Genomic DNA, 14,714 nt, shown 5'->3' with positions numbered 1-14,714 from the left:
AACCTGGGACTTCCCATGTGGGTGAGTGGTGCTCAATCACTTAAGCCACCTCCACTCTCTGCTTTGTTGTCTTTCTCATTGTGTTTCCTCTTTGTGTCTCCTTGTTGTGTCATCTTGTTTCATCAGCTCGGCGTGCCAGCCCATCACACTGGCTTGCTGTCTTGCTCATCTTCTCCAGGAGGCATCAGGAATTGAATCTGAGACCTCCCATGTGGTAAGTGGGCATTCAATTGCTTGAGCCACATCTGCTTCCCAACTAGTTTTTATTAATTGGACAATGTATCATATGCACTATAAGTTAACAGATATTTTTTGAAATGTTAGCTCTTAAAAAGATATTTTTAAAAATTATTAATCTTAAAAGAATGTTTTATAAACATATATGAGCTTGCATCACAGTTACTGCATAAATAGCATATTTATTATGGATTGACTCATGTGTGCCAAAAACACATGTTCAAGTCCTAGCCCCTAGCCTGTGGATGTGAACTCATTTGTAAATAGGATCTTCAAAGACCTTATTAGTTAATGTGAGACTAAACTGAATCAGGGTGGCCCTAATCCAGTATAACTGGAATCATTACAAGCAGAAACAATTTGGAAACACTCAGTGAGGAGAAGTAGGATACAGGAGGAGACAGATGGTCATGTGACAGAGATTGAGCTCTGCTGGCAAGCTATTATCAAATCATAGCTACAGACTTCAGAGAAAGCATGATCTGGTTGACACCTTGATTTTGAACTTCTAGCCTCACAAACTGTGAGAAAATAAATTCCTGTTGGTTAAGCCAATTAGTCTCTGGCATTTTTTATAGTAGCCTTGGCAAACTAAGACAATATCACACGCATTTTTAAAAATATCTTATTCCAGTAGTTTTTCCTTTAATTAGTTTTCCATTTCAATATTCTTTTCCTCCCCCACTTCTACTTTCCTGCCTCTGCAGTCTCACAGCTAACCCATATTGAAAACCTGGTATTGATTTTTGCATTCTTCTATACTCTGCTCCTATCTCACTTAGCCATATAAAATATGGTTGTATTTATGTATAAAATAGAATTTCACAATTATCCTTTTAAATATGCATATTTATCTTTTAAAATATTATATCCAATTATCTGTATACTGTTTATTCAATAATAGAAAGTAGTCCATGTCAACTGATAGTTTTTTTTTTCTTTTTTATGATTAGAAAGTACCCCATTTTATGTTTGTACATAGTTCATTAAGGTATGATATTGATAGTCATTTTCATTGTTCAGCATTGCTTATTGCTGTAATAAATATAATGTGTATAAAGCCTCTAACTGAGGCCTTTATCCCTTTGGGATGGATTTCCTGTACTGGAATTACTTGAGTTAAAGATATTTTTAATTTTAAAAAGTGTTGCATCATGCTTTTCTAAAACTGACTTAACCATTTATATTTCCAAAAGACGTTTACAAGCATAAACTTTTCTTTATATCCCTGCCAACAAAGGTTCTTGTCACTCTCTTTAAAGAAAAATAGAAATTGCCATTCTAATGGGTGAAAGTGTTTTTTCATTGTTACTTTAATTTGTAATTCTCTGACCACTACTAAGTTTGACTATCTTATTTGTAAGCTGACTATTCAGTTCTGTTCTTCTGCCAATTGCCTGTTTCTCTTATTTGACCATTCTTCCTTTTGCTATTTTACCTATTTATTGACAATTTGTAAGGATATTTTGTAGCATAGATAGTATATCCTTAACTGTCATTTGTTTTGCATTTTCCCACAATAATATTTTTCTATTCATGATGGGTGGCTATAAAGAAAAGGCAACAATACTGGATAAACAACAAGACTATAAAACTATTCTAGGCATGGCTTCATCAGCAACCTAACTACAAGTTCCAGGCATGAGAAACAGATTTTCAAAGGAATTCACCTTCTTTGGTACTTTCTAATCTTTTCCTAAGGGGAGTGGTCCTTTGTGACTGAGTAGGTGAATGATTTAAAAGACTAAGTACTGACTAGGTAACAACAGAGATTGAGTCATTTGCCACCACTGCACAGTTTCAAAAGAGTGCCCTCTGCTCCAAAAGCAAGGCAATGTGCCCTTGAACAATGTAATACCTAGTCATCACGCCTGGAATTAGAGTATAATTCAGGATGCTGATGAAACTATGATTATCATAGTACCTGACCACGTGGAGACTATATCTCCTAGAGTGTCAAACTTCAGGATTGTTTTACCTCTATGTATAGCATCAAAATGAATTGCCTAAATTAGGACATCTGCTATACCTACTATTTGTAATTAATTTTTGTTTGGTTTTTGTTTTTTACACCACCATGATACTGTCTTTGGGCATTTGGGGAAATTATTAGCAAAAGGGAATATAATTAATGGCAGGATAGTAGTGAGTGATAATTACAATCCATCAGAAGCTATCAAAACAAGATAATTTCATGGTACATTCTTCATAGGGCTGACAATTCAGACCACCGCTAATATATACAGGGCATTCTGCAGTCTATAGTCTACTAGATGATTAAATGATGGCTCATCCACAAGCAACAGTCTTTAACGAAATGTAGGAGTCAAGAAATTTGAATATTTCAAAAATTCTAACTAAATATGATATGTAAAGATGGGAAGAGAGTCACTAAGCCAAAAAGGCATTAAGCTTAAGGCAGTAGAATAAATCTGATTTAATATAGCAAACCTTACTCAGCAGGATTTTTAGAAACTGGACCCTGGCTTCTTGGACCCAGTGTTTGATTTATGCTAGACTTAACAACATTTAATTTTCCACAATGCTTCCAGTGTCACCAACATCATTTGTTTAACCAAAATTTTATTTTATATGAACATAACTACTAAGAGAAGGAAAATTAGAAATAATCTGGACACTTATCATAGCAAGGCCCTTTTCATGATGTATATCTTATTTAAGTCGCACAACAATCCTGTAAAGGAATTATTTCCACTGTTTTACAAAAATGTGGCTTTGTGACTGGTGCAGTATCCCATAGCTAGTAAGATAGCGCCGCCGTGATTTCAGGTTTCATGGCTTTGGAAGCTGTGGCCTATTAAAGAGACACACACACCCACACAGCACCATGAGGTAAGCCTAAGTTGCACTTTCAAAATCATTAGAATTTAAAGTAGTTCAAGATTGGTGTGAATTTGGAAAAAAGGTTAAGAGAAAAAAAATCAACCAACCTCAAGGTAACAAAGATTTGGACATGGCAAGGAAAATAGAGTTGAACAGGACACACAGAGAAAGGAAAGGGCATTTCAACATTGTGACAGTATGCCACAGAAGTCAGATAGTAAGTGGTGATGTTACTCCATCCCTATCATAAGAGAATTGAAGAAAATATTTGCAGATTAAAAAAAAAAACAACTGGCAAAGAGCACACACACTAACTTATTTTAAAGGCTTTATATTTGGAATAATTTCAGATTCATTGAAAAGTTTCAAAGATAGTATAGAAGGTTCCCATATACCCTTTACCCAGCTCTACTTAACGTTACATCTTACACAACCATGGCACATTTTCAAAATAAATTAGTATTAGTACAGAAATATTTACTAAATTACTATTTTTTTTTGGATTTTACCACGTTTTCCACTAATATCTGTTTCCTGCTCCTGGATACAGCGATGCCCTCATTGCACTTGGTCATCATATCTCCCGAATCTCCCCCAATTTGTATGGGTTTCTCAATCTTTTCTTGTTTTTAAGTCCTTAACAGTTTGGTAAAATGTCCCTCACTTTGGATTTGTCTGATGTTTTCTTATGATTGGTCTGGGGTTATAGGTTTTTGGGAAGAATACTGTAGGATTGAAGTCCTCATCTCATCTCCTCTCCTCATAGTAGGAAACACATGCTATCAACAAGACTTATCACTGATAGTAACTTTCATCATCTGGTGGAGGTAAGGTTTGTCAGTTTTCTCCATTGTGAACTTATTATTTTGCTCTTTGCATATTCTATTCATTTAAAGTGAGTAACTATGCACAGTCGATGATCAAGGGGAAAACTGCCCTTTCTGGGCCCATACTCTGGATAAGATTTCCAATTGTGGTCATCATCACCAATGCACAATAACACCTTTGAAAGAGTCATTGGAAGCCAGTAGGCTCTGCCAACAGGATGGATGATGCAGCGTAAGTAATGATGTAGCCAACATTAAATAAATGATATTAGGAACTGTAGAGGCAAGAAGATCTATATTGTTTAAGCACAAGCAGATTCTAAATAGCCATGCCATTGAGAGCTATATCAGTGTTGCTACATTTCTTGCCATGTGATATTTTGAAATAGCCAGGAATTGTGCATTTGATCACAAAGAAAATGAAGAGATTGTTCCAGGACTAAAATAGGAAAAGATGGTGTTTGGACATAACAAAGATTGTACACCTGCTCCAGCTAATAGCATATTCATGATCTCTTCTCTTCCCATGTTGCCAATACTTCAACAAATCACTCACATAGCCCATGAATTTTATAATGCATTGTGTAATTGAACTTTTTTATTTGCTCAGGACCTAGCATACTCCAAGGGACCATTCTAGCTTCATCCCCACCTCTCCAGGCGTATTTGTTTCCACTAATCTCCAAAATAATGGCAAGAAATAAGAGAGGGCGAGAAATGGTTGTCTGCTGTGCTCTGTTGAGGTTTCAGGTTTGCCCCCCATTGGAGCTCACTGGGGGAATCACTTCATTTTCCATTAAAAAAGGCCCTGGGGTTTGTTGAAATTTGACACCTTGTATTTCAGTATAAAAGAAAGCCAATGTCCTTCTTAGAGAAGCCTCTACTGGGTTGAGTTGCTGGGAATTATGGGAATGGGAATGTATGTGGAGATTTAACCAGCTGTTTGTTACCGATTGACCAAATCCTGGCTCAGCTGTACTTAGCATGCTAGTCCTCTATGTAATCCCTTGAAACCCTAAGTATATAACCAGCTCATACAACACAATTATAATTACAGGAAAACAGTTATAGATAATATAAACAAAAGTATATTTAGAAATTACGTAAAGTAAAATCTATTAAGATGCATTTAACCTCACTGGTAACCAAAACATTCTAATCTAAAATATTTTGTTCTATTTATTGCTTTGGCAAAATTTACTTTTTCAGTATTCAGCCTTGGCAAGGATGTGGGGAAATGGTCTCTAGTTCACCATGGGCAGAAATATAAATAACTGGAACTTTTTGGAAGGGTAATTTGGGTATAGCTATCAAAGATTTTAAAACTTACATATATTTTGTACATATATTTTAGTCCAGCCATTCTACTTCTAGGTAGATATGCCAATGACTTTTCAAAGAAAAAGTTCATTGCATGGTAACTATAAGTCAAATCAAAAGTAGAAACAATCAAAATGCCAGAATAAGAAGTTATTTATAAATTATATGTTCAGACTAATTTTCTGCAGACACTAAAAATAAAGTATTTAAAATACAGAGAAATAATACAGCATTAAATAAAAATGACTTAAAATGACACATTCTTAAAATACAGGTGTTATATATGTACGTATATAACCAAAAAGGTTATTTAGCAAAATATTAACTGTGGTTTTTGCTACATAACATTTTTATGAGAAATTATTTTGGTTGTGAGCCTTTCATTTTCCAAATTTTTCACAATGAAATGCATCCTTCTTTAATCTAAACAAACCACATGTAAATTTTTAAATCCACTACACTCTTACATCTAGGAACATATATTATCTTTGAACACTTTCATATTTATATACTCTACTAATATATCAATTTTATTACTATCACGTAGATGTTTAGGAAGATTAAGTCAGAATAATTAGTGATAAGAAACTGGTGTCACAGAACATTTGTTATAAATTAATAGGATGCCCAAATCGTAAGTCCATACCTTAATGAACTTTTACATGTATACATGACTCAGGTCAATGTATAGACCATTTGCATCACCCAGATCAAGACATAAAATGTAGCTGTCATTTCAGAAAGTTCCTTCTTATACCTTTCCAACTTCTGGTCAATAGCCATGCCAGGAATTTAAATCATGGTCTTTTTTTTTCATAGCCATTGTAGTAATAATAATAATATCTACCATTTATTCAGCTTTTGCCCTGTCTAATTGTTCTAGATCCTCTAAATAAAAGATCTCACTTAATCATAGCAATTCTAATATACAAATGAAGAAACACAGAATTCTAAATATCGAGTCCAAAGTCATACATTATGAGTGGCAAATAGGACACAGACACTGCTTTTGTCCAAAATCTTGCTTCAAACTTAACTTTATCCTCACTATGCTGCCTTTCATTAAATCAAACAATGGAGTTTGGAAACAAAGTCTAACATCATAAAATTAATAACCCCATGCTCAAAACAAAACAAGAAAAATCAAACAACCTGACAGCAAAATTAGTTGAGATGTCAAATAATCAAATAATATAAAGCTGAAAGACCTAAGCACTGGCACTGGAGATAATCCATAGGTGCCCTCCACACTTGGGGACTGATTTGCAGAGGTTTTAGGATTAAAGTCACTACTGTACATCGTATTATTCAAGAAGAAATCAATCCTCAAAAAAGATTATATGTCCTTCAGGATTTCAGGGCAACTCTTGAGCTTTCAGAAATGTTTATTTAAAAAAAATAAAATAAAAGGACAAGCCAAAAGGGGTGGGAGTGGGATGGAGGGAAGTCAGCATGAAACATTCATGCTGCGGATTAACCTGAGTCATTCAAAGCATAACAGAAAACTGAACTGAACCACGATTAAATTAACAGAGATATTATGAATCTGAAACTAAATTAAAATTCATTTTAATAACTGTGTATGTACAAGTTCTCAGTTCATTACTCTTCCGACAGTTTCATTACTCCACTGTAGCTGGATGGAAATTTGCATTTCCCCAGGCTATGCTTCTCTAAGTGACTGACCAGGAGCCGGCAGCTCCCGGACTTCCAACATTAATGGACCACACACCAATTAGCAGCAGAAGCAAGAAGTCTTTACAATGCATGTAAATTAAGTGTACTATCAGGCGGCTTTTCACTTTAGCTAAAGCCTTTCCATGGGAAAATGCACTCTGGAGACATCCCTCTTCCCTATGCAACAGCAAAAAAGGTGTTTCACCTGCAATTCCGCCTCAGAGATAAATTAAAATGGCTACTTTTATTAGGTGGAAAAAGAAAGGGTGATTTCCACACCAGGGAACCACCATTAAGGATTCAGAGCTCTTTCCTCTGGCAATATTTCTTATATTTATTTCCTGTGGGTTTAGAGTAGCAAGAATTAGAAATGAACTGCATTCTTGACTGCTCAAAAGGGATTCGCCTTAAGCCAAACTCCTGCTTTTCCTTTGCACAGTACCTAACTCTCCAGATGCTGCATTTGTGACTCTGCCACAAAAATCTTCAGAGGTGGGGCAGGCAGAGAAACAACGAGACAGGGAATCCACACAGGTTAGGAAGAAGAAGATAGCAAGATCAAACAGATAATGGAGACCTCAGGGGCAAGGTCATTCCGGAAGTGGGACATTAGGAAAAATAGACTCTTTTACTTTCTTTAAACCCCTGACAGCTGTCTGATCTGAAAAAAAAAAAAAGGAGACAGGTCAGAATCAGAGACAGCCAATCAAACTCTGAGCAGGGTATTATCTCCCTGAATAATATGCCCAAAAGTAAAACCTCTCTGTATTTCAGCCTAGTCCTACCTGTAGAATAAGTATTTCAAAGCTTTGACCTCTGTTAGCATCAGGGAGTCAGGCATGCAGATTAGCCTGGCCCACAGGCCCTCAGCTGAATCACATTCACACCAAGTACTAAGTTAAGAGGACTAGAGAAATAGCAGAAATAACTTTAAACATACTTAATTTTCCTTAAGCCTTGTTAGAGAGAGCTTTAGGCAAAAATCTTACAGGCAAACTTCAGATTCTAAAGAATTTTACCCAAACTCTCCATTCTCCCTCCTACTCCTCACAGTCATTAACCCACCCTCTCTTGAACACATCATCTCCACACCCCATATCACTGGGCTTTCTTCATTTAGCAAATCTTGGTGGAACTCTTCATGTGCTTTGTAAAAGCACTGTAGATTAGAAAAAGTGCTTTGTACCTTTTTCCACACTCTTACACATTAGACTGCACATTAGGATCACATGAAAAACTTTAAAAAGCCAATTAAATCTCCAAAGATGAGTCCTCACATTATAGTTTAAAGACTCTGCAGGTAACATTGATATTCATCAGCTTCAGAACCCTGTACTCAAAAGCTAATGCTTATGCCAGAGTAACAGCAACAACAAAAAACTGCTGACATTTCAAAATTCCAATGGATGGTTCTCTGCTATCCCATATTACAATCACAGAGGAAACTGTGGACAGTTTGAACAGAGTTCCATATGGCAAACTAAGCAGGTTATAAGCAAGGGACTCGGTGCCAAGGCTCTAATCCCCAAATCACTCTATGAGATTACAAACTACACTTTTATCTCCTTGCAGATTCCCGCCCAGAAAGCAATTTGGAGGATGAGACTTCAAAACAGAAATAATCAAAATGCTGCAGCAGGAAATCTGATAGGAAATACCCAGCACAAAAAAGAAAAATATCAGGCATCATTTATTAAGCTCTTCAAAACCTTTAAAAACACTGAGTTGAGACTTCAGAAGTATTATAGGTTATAATACTAGCATGTCTTTTAACCTGAAGGCAAAGCAAAGCAATTAAAACTATTACAGTCAATATGATGTACGGAGTCAGATCTGATGCTGGTTATAATGATTTTTTTTTGTCTAACATAAAGATCTCAAAATGCTTGTGCAAATGGATTTGCCTCGTGAAGCTCTTCACTTTTTCAAGCCTCATAACTGATAACTCATTAATGAGGAGCAGCATCAGTTTCTGTTGGATGGAACAACTGAGACACAATCTATCTCCTTCATATCACAGGTAAAGGAATGCATTTTTGTTCATTTGATTTTCTTTTTAGAATACCTACTGGTAAATAACTTTCCCAAAACCTAACATTAACAAAGAGTTAGGGACAGAGTATCTGCAAGTTAATGATCACCAACCTCAATGGGACAGAAACATTTCTGTGCAATCTTGCTTTCTCTTTCTTGACATCTTACTGGCCCACTCTGCATAATGACTATATCAAAACATATGCTTTTCCTTCAAACATGTAATACCCAAACCTGCACGTCTGACCTCACAGCTGCTGTTTATTTGCAGTGTGCATTTCCTTCTAATTTCAGATTGGAAATGGCCCCTCATGGCCACTCAGACCCTTCTTCCCTCAGCATTCATTTCCTTCCCTAGCAGCTGCCAAGTCAATCCTTCTCTCTGTCTTTCTCTCTCCCTCATTGTCTTTCTCTTCTTCATATTGTTACTCTTGCTAAAGGAGTTGGTTGTTTCAGATACCCTTTTTGAGACCAGCCATCAAAAGTTTCTGATTCAGACCTATATTCCTGAACTAGGAGCTGTGGCGGCAGCACTTCTCCCTGAAATTGTCTTGGTGAGAGTGGAGACACCTGGTATCCTTTCCTCCTTCAGGCCTGGCCTGTTAAACCAATCATGTCTCTTTCCAGGTCCAGGCGATTCTGATGCTCAGAAGGTATTTTACCATCATACTAAAAGCTTGGTGGGGATGGCAAAGTTTCAGTTAGGCTGGATTCTCTCCTTTTTATTTCCCCAGGATTACCATCACAATCTAAACACTTGCTGAATAACTGCTGTTCCATGGAAATGCATTTGTATCATAGAACTACCTTCTAAATATATTTCAGTTAAAGCTTGTTCTTTTTTAATTGTTTTAAAAAAATGGATCTACCGTACATTAAAGATATCTTAAGCACCTGTAAGCAGGTGAAAATATGTATTTAGTGTATATGCATTGGGGTTGGGCTGGGGATATTGGTCTGATAATCAATTAAATTGCTCAGCAAGTGCAGAAGGTAAACTTGATTTAGTTTTTTAAAGGATAAAGGTGAGCAAGTCAAAAGGGAGCATTCATTTATTCCCCTGGGAAGCCACCACACCCATACTCATCATTTAAAACCCAAACAATGTTACCAGGTCGTACCAAAAAGGAACAGTCCCCTGCCTGTGCCCACCTATAGCCCAGATCTGCTTCTCAGACGCAGCAATTTTCATATTTCAAACCAACATGCTTACATTGCTATTGTATTTTATTTTTAATAGATATATATTTAGCCCTCTGACTGGCATGATCCCAGGCCATATCTTCTTTATTCCCTTCCCTGCATCTTCCTAATATGGCTCAATTTCATGGATTTTGTTGCATTTTAGTCAGTAAAAATGTTTTTCTTATATAAATTTTTTACTGTTGCACTAAATAGTATATTATGATAATGTTTCCTAACTATACAACTTTTCTTTTTGTTTTTCCTGGATTTTATATTTTCTTCATTTATTGTTCTAGTTTTCTATGTAAAGTTTAATATTTTTTTGAAATTCCTAAATATATCTACCAAACAACTCAGTATCATTTTCCAAATATTCAGTTACAATTTGAATGATGTATTCTCCAAATATTCAAAGGCATGGCATCAAAACACATCTCTGGGAGATGTATTCACCAAATGCAATGAATGTCTCATGATGATGGAGGAGAATGTTGTTATGGGGGGAGAGTAGGGTGAGGGGGGTAGGGGTTATATGGGGACCTCATATTTTTTTAATGTAATATTAAAAAACAAATAAAGACAAAAAAATAAAATAAAAAAAAACACATCTCTGGGGAAGTGAATGTGGCTCAAGTGATTGGGCTCCCATCTACCATATGGGAGGTCCTGGGTTCGGTTTATGGGGTATCCTAGTGAAGTCAGGCTGACTCACACAGAGAGCTGGCCCATGTGGAGAGGTGATTCAACAAAAGGATGCAACAAAAAAGAGACCAGAAGAAAAGACAATGAGACACACAACAAATCAGGGAGCTGAGGTGGCTCAAGTGATTGATTGTCCCTTCCCCACATCTGAAGGTCCCAGGATTGATTCCCCGTGTCTCCTAAAGAGAAGATGAGAAGAGAAGACAAGAAGACACAGAAGAACATGCAGCAAAAGGACCCAGAGAACAAACAGCAAGCGCAAGTGGCAGGGAAGGGGAATAAATAAATAAATCTTTAAAAAATAACAACACCCACCTCTGGTCCATGTTTACATATATATATAATTTTATTTTTTTAGGAGGTCCCAGGGATTGAATCCAGGACCTTGTACAGGGGAAGCAGGGGTTCAACCACTGAGCTACATAGGTTTCCTAACGAGAATTGTTTTTGTTTTGTTTTCTTTTGTTTTTAGGAGGTACCAGGGGTCAAACCTGAGACTTCACACATGGGAAGCAGGCTCTCAACCACTTGAGCAACATCCACTCGCCCAGACATATATTTGTGTTCCCCACATCCCTGGGTACCATTATGGGCGTGATCTATCCTCTTGCTTCAATTTAAATGCGCCGTTCTAAGAGGCTTAGCTACACAGCTGCCTACTATGACTTCTTTTGGCCACTAAGCACCATCTTCTCCTAACAGCTCTTCTAGCGTCCAAGTCTGTCTCTTTCTTAGTTTATTACTTAAATTTTATTATAGCACATTTTAATTAGGGGTACATGGGATGCAACATTTTTGAGATCATTGGTGTTCGAAAATGCTCTGCCTTCCTCTTAATGTTTATTTATAGTAGGTTTGGTCAAGAATTACAGTTTAGAAATCATTATTTTTTCAAAATTTTAAAGTCATTGTTCCGTTGTCCCTTAGCTACCAGCAATGCTGTTCAGAAGTGTTCAGAAGTGTAATCCTAATCCACCTCCTGTTTTTGTCTTTTTCTAGGAACTCTTTGTCTCCCAAAGCTGTGTAAAATTTCTCAGTGATGTACATGGGTGTCAGTTTTACATTTTTCTTCATTTTTTTGTACAGGGCCCTCTGTGGAAACATAAGTATAAAGATTCATGCCCTTCAGTTCCAGGACACCTTAATTTTTAGAAAATATCTACCTCCTTCATTTTCTCTAGTTTCTATTATTTGGTTATACCTTCTAGATATTTTCTTAATTTTCATATAGGATCTTTCCTATTTTCAATATTAACTTTTATTTTTGTTATTCTTTCTGGGAGATATTCTTGACTGTATCATTGAAGATGTTACTAAAATTTTTAAACTTCATTTACGGGATTTTTAACTTTTATTCTTATTTCTTTTCTCCAATAATCATGTTCTTGTTTTATAAATGTGATCTTATCTCTTTGATTGGTCATTTCTTCTAATAGATACAATTTATTAAGTATCTATATTATGCTAAGCCAATGACACACACCATCTTCTTAAATGCTTACACTCACTTTGCATAGCAGGAAATACCATTTCATAAAGGAAGACACAGATTTTCAAAATTTAAAAGTTGATCTTTAATTCTGATTATATAAGTATTGTTCACAATTGTGGCAATTAATATATTATGATAATGTTTCTTTCCTTAACAACTTTTTGCTGATATGTGTCATTGTCATAACAGTTAGACCAGGAAGTCTAGACTGTAAATATAGTTGAATGAGTCAAGGTATTACTTCATTACCTATATAATAAAGTAAATATTTCAGTACTTGTAATTCTTTCATAATTGAATGTAACGTATTGTCATTATTTAGAGAGAAATCTCTTTAAGAATAGGGAACAAAATTTTTCCTCCTTCATAACACAGCATGCACCTCAGTGCCTGGAAGCATATGTGTAAAACAGATGCCTATTATTCAATTGGACCAACTTTTGCAAAGCCAACAATTACTGCTCATTTTATCTTATATGAAAATATCTTTTGCATACTTAAATTCTCAAAGTAGGATTTACCTACAGTTGAGGTGATATTTGTTTTGGTTTTCTTATTCATAAGGAAAGAATAACAATATTATAAGCTTCCAAGAATTGTTGTGAAATTTAAAAAAAATAATATCTACAGTACTTAGCTCTCTGACAATCACTGAACACTCAGTAACTGTTAGCTGCTACCATTTTCATCTCCCCTTTCATCATAATTACCTCCATTAAATGACATATAAGAAATGCATTCTTGTTATTGGGCTAGATCAAGACCAAACCCAGACTATCCAAAAGAAATTTAGTTACATGTTAAATACATTAAAATGTCATTTTTTAAAGTATTATGTTGCCTTCAAGCTTGGTGACAGCTTTAATTTGAAAATCAATCAGATCAGTATTTGAAGTTTCTAAATACATATTCATTGGAGCATTAAAATATTCAAAATTCCAGATATACTTACTATCAGGAAATTATCAATTGCTAAACCATTTATAGCTTTATTTCTTGAAAGAAACCTTTAGCTATTATCTCCAATCTAAATTACTTCCTTTTCCCCCTATGAACCTATAGCATTTTATTGGACATTTATTAAAATGCCTATTGAGATTTGCTTTGTATTTAATTAATTGTCTAGTTTGTCTTTTGATCCTTACTAGATCTAAAGCTATTTGTGGAAAGTGTCAATAACACATATATTTTTGTATTCCTCCCAGCAATTAGAACAGCATTTTGCCTATGATAGCAAGTTGATAAATGTGTGTTAGGAAAACTTTAAATGTATGTAGCACAATTACATTATAAAGTTCATTTGACTGAGACCACACACAATTCTTCAGTTTTTTAACAGTTGTTATTCCAATACATGCCAAATATATATGACTTTTGCATGCAAAGCAGATGCTACTGCCAAACACAATGTTGTGTTTGAAACTGATTTTCCAGTAGTGTTCACAGATTTGAATAACTCAGACTAAACTCTCTTTATGGTGCTCTAATGATCAGCAACATGCATTAATAGAATAGGCTGCACTAAGGTCATGGAATGCAGATAAATTATCTACTCATAAATGGACAAAACCTAGGATTTACCTTATTAGTACCCTGTTCCACTAGTGATATATCTGGGAATGAACAGGAAATACTTCTCTGCAGAAGCATCAGATCAGCTGTCTTCTTGAATCAATGCTATAAAACTCAAACAAGATAGTAATGCTAAGAAAACTCAAGTGAAAAAATAGTACTTTTTAAAAAGCATTTTCCTGATCTCATATCTTTGTAATATACTTTAAAATATTTGGAGTCAGGAAAATCACCAAGCAATTGGATTTAAGGTAGAAAACTTAGAAAAAAGAAATGCCAAAGTATGGAAACACACATATACGTTAAATAATGGCTTCTGCTCTCCCTTAGGAATAGAACAATTTAAATTGACCTGGTGAAGGCTGCCTTTGCTGCCATAAGAATGGTTTTATGTATTAGTTTGTTAACTTTGAAATATGCCCCAGGACCCCACAGCCCAAGATATAAAACATCTATAGGCTTGGGTAAGACCTTCACTTGAGATTTGTTTATACTTTTTCTACTTTTTCTATATGAGCTTCTGTCACTCTACTAAGGTTCCATCAGCCATAAATTTTCAATTTGGAAATTCCTTTGATTTCTGGACATGAAACCACTGCAAGCTACAGGCAGTTTGGGATTTCTTTTTCAATTTCAAGACCAAGGAATATGCCATGCCACTTAGACTATAGCCATGTATTAGCAATCTGCACTCTCTGCCTGTGACTGCTGACAGCTCAGCAAGGGAAAATAGTATTTTGAAAGCTGTGGGAATTCAATCATCAACTATGCTCTCCTGGGTTCTCTTCCAAGGTATTGGGCCTGATTAAAGAAAATGTTACTTT

This window comes from Dasypus novemcinctus, chromosome 21 (genome assembly GCF_030445035.2).
Source record: "Dasypus novemcinctus isolate mDasNov1 chromosome 21, mDasNov1.1.hap2, whole genome shotgun sequence".
Classification (NCBI taxonomy): Eukaryota; Metazoa; Chordata; class Mammalia; order Cingulata; family Dasypodidae; genus Dasypus; species Dasypus novemcinctus.
This window is presented reverse-complemented; position numbering follows the sequence as displayed.